The sequence below is a fragment of the Athene cunicularia genome (genome assembly GCF_003259725.1).
Source record: "Athene cunicularia isolate RWA chromosome 1 unlocalized genomic scaffold, athCun1 chr1_part2, whole genome shotgun sequence".
Lineage (NCBI taxonomy): Eukaryota > Metazoa > Chordata > Aves > Strigiformes > Strigidae > Athene > Athene cunicularia.
The window spans coordinates 6,571,910-6,580,479 of record NW_020799092.1 but is presented as its reverse complement, the minus strand read 5'-3'; positions in this window follow the sequence as shown (position 1 = coordinate 6,580,479).

Here is an 8,570-nt window from a genome sequence, read left to right as displayed (position 1 = left end):
AAAAAAAAAAAAAAAAAAAAAAAAAAAAAAAAAAAAAAAAAAAAAAAAAAAAGAGCCTAGACTGTACCACAGCGTTTTACCAATAAAGAAAAAAAATTTACCCTGTTCTTTTTAGAAATATTTTGATGCTCCCCCCAACATTCCTACAAGTACCTGCCTCCTGTCTGTGATCTTCCCACACAGGAAATGTTTTAGACTCACGAAATTCCTCTGTTATAAAGCAAGTTTATGAAGTTGGCCTAAGACACAAGAACGACACAAACAGAATTATGGCCAATCTCTCCCCTGGAAAGTTGTTACTCTAACTAGACCCAGCTCAGGGGAATGAGCAATGCCAAGAGGAAAACAGCTAGTTCTACAGGTTTAGTCCTTATTAATTTCATACACATTCCTCTCCAAAAGTGTAGTGCATGAGTAACCTTTCCACTGTCATCCACAACCATCTACTTGTAAACGTGTCCTGTGTTTTATCAAGAACTGCTGTCAGCTTGTCACTGAAGGGTTTTGCAAGACCTCACTATATATGTGCATTATCACTTTTATTGCTGTTATTTCTCTTGAACACCTCACATCCCAGTATTTCTTCTTTGTTCACTCACCTGCATGCCTTTCCCCTCAGACAGGATTAAACATTTGGAATAGTCTGCCAACAATTTTTCAAGTAATTTCCTTCTTAAGTCTTTTTTCTCTCATTCCTCATGAACATTAATCTTAGCATTCTCTTCCATCTAAACTTTGGTTCAGACCCTGTGTTTAAAATCCTTACAGCCAGGAATCTATCTTTGTGAGAGTTAAATAAACAAAATTTCCTTCTGTTGTATTTTAAACTAAAATGTAATATTTACGGGTTGGTATTATTAGTGTAAACATGTTATTCTATATTAACAGCCTTTTTCTATTGAGGATTGAAAGGGTAAGGTATCTGAATCAAATTTCAAATGTCATAGAATTTACAGATCTATAGCTTGAGTACATTTCCAGTGCTTTTATCTATCTGTTCCCTAAACACACACCCCCCCCATTTCAAGTTTTATAACCCTACTTTCTGTGATTTTGCATCTGCCATATACACTGATTCATCACTTCCTTAGAATTTTCTTTCTCCATCTCACCTGATTGGACCTACCCATTTTTTCCATTAACCCACTCTACTTTTTCTTCTTTAAAAGTAAGGACATTTTGAAAGTTAAGCTTTTTTGTTTGTTTGTTTGTTTGTTTGATAAAAATTTCTTTAAACACACTCACCTTTATACATTCTTCAGTTCTATAAGTTAGTATTACCACAGTAGTATGATATCACTATGTGATCAAGCATGTGATACATGATGCTCCCTGCTTCTGCTCAGGCAGTTTGGTAGATGATAAACTAAGACTTGTTTATGGATTAAGGGCAAAGTGACATTTTTGCTGAAATAAAATATCAAAGGTTGAATGCTTCAGCTTCTGTATGTTAATTTCAATGAGAACTGGTCTAAACAGAGATTCAATCTTGCTGATGCTGAACATAATACTCCCACCAGAAGCTTTCAGTTGTTAACTCTGAGAAGCCTTGCTAACTTACCCAAGTCTGACTAAATTTCCAGAAGTTTGCTGTGAGTATATTTTAAACATTAAGAGGGGAAGTTGGAGAATTCATGGTGCTTACATTGTTTAAGAATTAAAGGAACTGAACTTCTGCCTACTAAATATTTATCAAATATGTGAAAGAACCAAGAACACCAAGACAGTAGCACCTTCATTTTTCTGGCCCTGGTATAAAGACACATACATCCTATTTGCTTGCCCTCATGGTGCATTGGGAATTCTTAATTCCTGTTTTAAAACAATTCAATAAAAGATATAACTTGCTACTCACCCTGTTTACTTTTTATCTTTTGTTTCCTGCAAATATTTGCTGTGTCCAGATCAAACCCCAGAAAACATCTTCTGAAGACTGGGAATCTTTCTCAAGTTTTGAAGAGTAGTATGTTTTCCCTCTTTGAAAAATTTGTCTTTTTTCCCTGTCCTGTACCCTACAAACTATGAATTAATTAATACCAACTCTAGTGGGTTCCTCACAGGCTGGAATGTGTTCGGGTCAGCAGTAGACTTCTTCTTAGAAGGATCTGATGTTACATGAAGTAAGGGCTCAGGAAAAAAGAGAATGTGTTTTCTCTTAACACCTGATATTTTTGTAGGTACACCCTGCTAAACTAAAGTAATCCTAACATGGTACACAACATGGAACTGAAGAAAATAGGGTGCTTCATTGCTTTCCTAGGCCTGTGCTCTGGGTACTGACTACATACAGCCTGTGGGACGTGCTTATCCTCACAGTTCTACCATTCTCTTTTCTTTCTTCTGCTAATCAGAAACCTGGCTGTGCCATTTCATTTATTCCTACATTTTTCACCTTGCCTTTAGGTCAGTGCTGGATGCTTAATAAACTCTTTAAAAAAAAAAAAAAAAAAAAAAAAAAGGCACAAAGGAAAGAGTAACATCAGGCTCAGAACTAGTTTTAACTTCCCAGGTGCAGTTATCCTGGCTGCTTTCCAAACTAAGTCAGTAAATGCTTCAGAACTCATTGCATAAATGTGACTATAAATGGGAAATGTACCCCTTCTAGCCATAATTAATTTTAATAACATTTTGCATAGCAGAGAGTCTCAAAATACTTTCTTGTCCTAATCTCACAACCAAAAAAACTGAGTCATCAGAAGGTTAAACCTGCCATTAGACCAGTCAGTCAGCTGGCCTGGAAATAATTTTTGACTTCCACTCCAGTCCTTTGATCGCAGGCTTTCTTCAGTGCTTAAAAGAATGCCATCTCTGTTGATTATCCAGCATGTAGTATTTGTGTCAAGATGAATCACATCTCTGTACACACAGTGTTAAACCATAATTCAATTCTTTTGTTTATTAAATTGATTTTAAAAGTGCCTGGTGCCCTAGCATCCATATTGATTTACCAGAAACAACTCTCAACACACAAAGTTGATAGTTCTGTCATATGTTCATTGTACTCTATAAACAGATTTCATTTTAATCTTGGTGAAGACTAGCTTGAAATGGATTATTTTATAAAAATCTTGACAGTTTACGGATTTCTCTAAGATGGATAATGCTTGGTATGATGTTGAAAAGGTAAAAACCCTTTTCTTGTGCAAGTTGCTTGAGAGTAAGAGGTTATAGCTTTTTCAAGTATATTTTGAAAACTACATACTATAGCAGAGTAAAAGCCTCAATGCTCACTGCAGTTTTATGGCTGAAGTTTCTAGTAGGCTACCAATTAGTGATACTCATTTGACACATTCCATGTGATAATGTAGTTCCTGACTACCTAACCCCTATTTTCTTCAACATGGGAATGGTGCAGTGCATAATGTAATGTGATAACAGATATGATTACATGTGAAGTAGCTTGGTGGTTTCCAGCTCTTTCAGCTTTTCAGGGTTTCAACTAGAAACCTCAGAAGTTCCTAGTGGAAGTCTAGACATCTGTGCCATAGTCTTGGTTACCTCCAAAGCCCCTTCAGATAAACACACAGCTGTCTTCCCTCTGTGCTGTACCGGGCTCTGCGTCCATGAACTGTAGGCTGAACTTTTGTGAGTAGTTATCCAGTTATACATCCCGCAGGAAACCTAAGCAAACTAAGCAAAACACTAAAACATGCATGTTAATTAATCTCAGCGCAGTGAAGAGACAAAACCTAACAAAACCTGCTTAAGTCAGTAGGACCAAATACATGCTTATGCTTAAGCAGGTGCTAAATCAAAATGAACAGGTTGGCAAGGAATTCTGCAATTTCTCCATGCTGGTGGGGCTAAACTGTACATTTGTTTAGGGTTATTTATAAAACATTCTAGCCACTGGGTATGAAGAAAGAAGATAAAATCTTCATACTAATTACATTACTCAAAAATACAGGTTAAATAAAGCACCACAAAATCATAGTTAAGGCCAGCATCTGCATTCACTTTAATAGACATACCTGTATTTTAAAATACGAAAAAGAATTACAAGTTGACTGATCCTTGACTGAACTTGAACTTTACACATGTCCAATGATTTACCATATCCTGTTGTTTTTGTCAAGGGCAACAAATAAACATACTCTGTAAGTACCCAAAAAGAGTATATTTAGGCAGATTTAGGATGCCTTGCATGAAAAAATTAATTCACCTGCAGTGAAATAAGAGGAGGAGATGAATGGCTTTTGTGTCTTCTAAAAATTTAAGCTTTTCTAACATTTTATTGACTAATCAAACATCCTCCTATGAAGAAAAGTTATAAAGCTCAGCAATTTGAAAGACTCTAGGAACAAAGACAGTATCAAATGTGCATTTACATTTTATGTAAATGTATAAAAGAAGCCTAGAATATTTTTTCCTATTTTTAAGGTACTATCAGAATGCCATTCTGTATTCTCTAGTGAAAATCTCTCATCAGTTTCATAGCTTAAAGGGGGGGGGGGGGAAGGCATGTTAGCAGAACTAAGTTTAAAATTGTGTACAGAATTATCTTGAGAGACTGAGAGTATGGTTGTCACATATGACTGCCAGTTCATGTTCAACCTGAATCAATAATAAAGAAGAAAGAAAGGCAAAAAAGGCCAACGGGGGAGATGAGAGGGAGAAGGGGAAGGAAAAAGCAGGAAATTTTTATGATTCTGTGTCAATGAGAGAAGAAATTACTAAACTGACTGAAGTGTCTTCCTGACAAAAACACCATTCCCAGCAACTTACTTAGTAGTTTCAAGAAGTCAAGGACTGAAAAAAGCATAGAAATTATGCAGAAATTATGTTGTTTTCTCAGACTTATATCCTATTTCTTTATATCAAGTTGATAGTTAGATAACCAGAAGGGCTCTGGGGCAACATCACTGCATCCTTTTCATGAGTATTTGATCTTGCATGCCGAGGCCTGCATACCCAGTAGACTCCAAGCTCTTTCAGTGCCCCTGTGTGCATCTTTTCTCTAAACCTTACTTCCATCCTTGTTTATAGCCTATTTCCTACAGAATTAAGGTTAATGTGACCAGACTTTGTGTTAGTTCTCCCTTAAAAAACTTGAGGAGGAGTGACTAGAATTTCACTGGGAATTTAGATCCCCAAAATAGTTTTAAATCCTGATAATGGGAATTACTGAACAGATGGAAAGAATCACTGTTATTACTGACTGCAAGAAAGGATAGTTGAGGTAATTTTATCCATTCTCTTACTGCTGATGAAGTAACTTGTTTGGGTTTTGTCTCTGTATTTGCCCCTTCTCAGCTAGGTAGAAGGGAGAAATCCCTGTGCTTTTGAAAGGTAGGTAATGCCAGCTTCTCTGGATGAAAATTGACTCGCATAACCTAGTGTAGTATCCCCCCGCTCAGATTTTGTTTCTTTTTCCTTTCTTTTGATCTCCCTGCCTTGTTTCTCATGTAGAGTTGTCACGCTTTGGTCCTTTCCTGCTGGTAAAGTAGAGGTAGCTCCTTAATGAAGGAATTGCATTGCATCCAATGCATCCAAGCAACAGCACCTCCATGGCTCTGCAGTTATTCTTCTTTTCTGGAGTTCCTCCTTTTATTCTATAATAGACATGATTCTTTTCTTTTCTTTTTCTTTTTTTTTTTTTTTTTTTTTTTCTTCACTGCCTATTTTTGTTTGGTTTTAGCCAATTCATGTTTTCATGTTTTTTCTTTCTATTGTTGTATAGCAGCCTGGTTAAAATCAGTTGCAACAGAGGAGCAGACCTTTGAGCAGTCTGTTCACCTTCTATTACTGTCACTAGGAAAACCACCACGATTTACTTCATTAGGAGCCAAATGATGTGAAACGGGCTAGGTACATCTGTACAGTCACATGAGCTTGGATTAAAGTCCAGAGCAGAGTGCTGCTTGGTGCTCCCCATGGTCACCCCTCACCCTGTGATGGTGCAGATTCCATCCACCTCCTGGGCTGCAGCACTTGGCAGTGGGGCCAGGAGCTATAGGGGGTCCCTCTGGGGCATCTGGGCAGGGCTCATCCCACCACCCCAGCCCAGGAGCAGGGCAGGCGAGGCTGAAATGGGGTCCTGGGGAGGCTGGGCAGGGCCATTAAATGCCCATGAGAGCCCCAAGGAGTGACAGCACCCCCTGGCAAAACAACCTGCTGTCAAGGGGGTAGGGAAGGAGGAAATCTGACTTTCAGAGGGGCAGACTCCTATTTCCACTCTGAACCTACAAGCTGTAAGTCAACATTTTGGTCTGCTGTTGAAAGTCCTACAGATAGTATTGTTTTCAGTATTGTTTATTTCATTATTTAGCTTACAGATATTGTTTACTCCTGAGGCACTGAATTTTAGGGGGCTTGCCAAAGAAGTACAGTAGGCATAAGAGAAGAAAGCCTCAGAACAGCCTGATATTTAATCATAGGCTGTAAATATCTTTTACAGATTTCTCTGTTTGCAACGGTTGCTAAGCATGGGAGATGACTGAATTAGTCAGCTTCATTTGTATTTTTGTTAAGGGAGAGCTTGGAACATTAATTAAATTACACTTCAAGTTTAGGGATAATAAAGCTATGTATCCCCCTTGGAAAAATAAAACGATAATATGATGAAAAATAAATACAATATAATAAAACGATAGCAAATATACCAAGGGTAAAGGGCCAAACTTTGCCAAAGTCTCTGTCTTCCCCTCCATAGAGTTGCAGAGATCAACAACCACAGAAGCACAGAGGACTCCAGGGGAGAACTATTTCCCCGGCTCCTGCCGGCTTGGACAACAAGCACAATCCAAGCAGGAGGGTAATCAAGAGGAAAGATAGCAAATGTTGCTAACAGAACATCGTGTCTTACTAGGAGCTCCCAGTTCAAGTGGAATTCAGAGTTAAGTTTCATCAAAACACCTCGAAAAACAACGGGAAGCCTCCCACCAGTGTAAGCAAACACATATTCTTAATCATTACCAGCTTTCTTAAATTCTGTTTCTTTCTCATCTTCCGTTAATATATTTTGTTTTGTGCAACAGATTCAACTCTGCAGTCTTTACACTTGAAGATCTGACAACGTTTCTTTGAATTTTTCAACGTTTGTTTGAATCCACCAAGCTTTTAACATGTGAAAAAGAAAGAATATTCATTCCGGCTTCATCCCTTTCTCTCCAAAGCACCGGAGGTGCAGAGTAATGCCTCTGGATCTCTCTCACACACTGGAATTTTGCATTTCTATGTCAGCTGGGCCTCCCTGCCCGCAACCCTAAAGGCTGAGGTTCACCCAGAGTACAGCAGAAAATCTTTTTCAAGCAGGTCGCAACTGCAGCAGTTTGTTTCACTGTGATCCGTTTATCTACTGCCTCAATGTTATTCCGAGATTTACATTTTACTCTGGACTTTAAGTTTCTAGGTGAGCAGCATTTTTCTTTAGAAGATAGGTTTTCCCTAGTATTCATTACAATTGTAAATTCGAGTATGTCAGCTGTTAGCGCAACCCAGACTTGTTTTTCTTTTTATCCCTTTCATTCAGTGGAAATAGTTTCCTGCTGCTCTGCCTACTGATATTTGATATCCTGTCTCTAACTGATGTGCCTCTTCAACTTTTAAAGAACAGCATGTCAGCTAGCTCTGTTAATCATCACTTAGTTTGGTTTGGTTTGGGTTTTTTTTTGCATTGCAAGGTTATTTTGGAGGTGTTATTTCTCAGGGGAATTAGTTTTTCCAATCTAATTCCCTCTTCTGTAATAATAATAATAAAAGTCACTTTCTCATGCTTTGCAACCATGTATTTATTCAATCTACAGAATTAAATGAATGCTTAGATAAGTAAGCAAAGCAGCCAGTCAGCAGCTTTTCTGAATGTTACAAGTAATAGTGCAATGCAAAAAAGTAGGGAACTAGAGATTTTTTGAGTTTCTCTTAAAGTGGTTTACATTCTAATAGGTTTTCCTTATAATCACCTTTCTTCCTCTTTTTTACCAGAAATAATCTTTCTGGCACCACCAGCAGCTACCTACATTGGAAACAAACAGTGGGAAGCCATTACTATGCAATTATTGATCATGTAATCAAATGTTATCACTAAGAGCCATGCTAAAAGCTGTCCACTGGTCTTTTTACAATGAGTAAACAATAACAAACATTTCTAAACCTTACTCATTGAACACTGAACTCCCTGCTAACTTTTGTAAGTATTTGTTTCCCACTGTCTTTGGGAACAGGAAGCTTTAAGTGGTAGAAAAACACAAGTACAAAAGCAAAAATAGCGAAAGAATGTTTGAAAGATAGGTCAACTGATCCTATAATCTCATGGATTAATTGCCCAGAATTATGTATTTATAAAAACACTTGCAATACCCTTCCTTAGCAGTTGGCAAGCAGAACTCATGAGATAGCTCTTCTGTGACGGTCACTTTAGTTCTATAAATCATTGTATTATTTTGTTTTGCAAAGTTGCATAAAGTCATTGGCTCAAGGTCAACTTCTATGTGATCCCTAAAGTGTCCCTCAAACCATCTCAGCCACAGTCTCAACCAGATCCTATTTTACCATCCAGTACCACACATGGACATGTGATGAAAGAAGTAGAATAAACCCAGACGTTTGAACCTTCAGAACCTGGGGGGGGG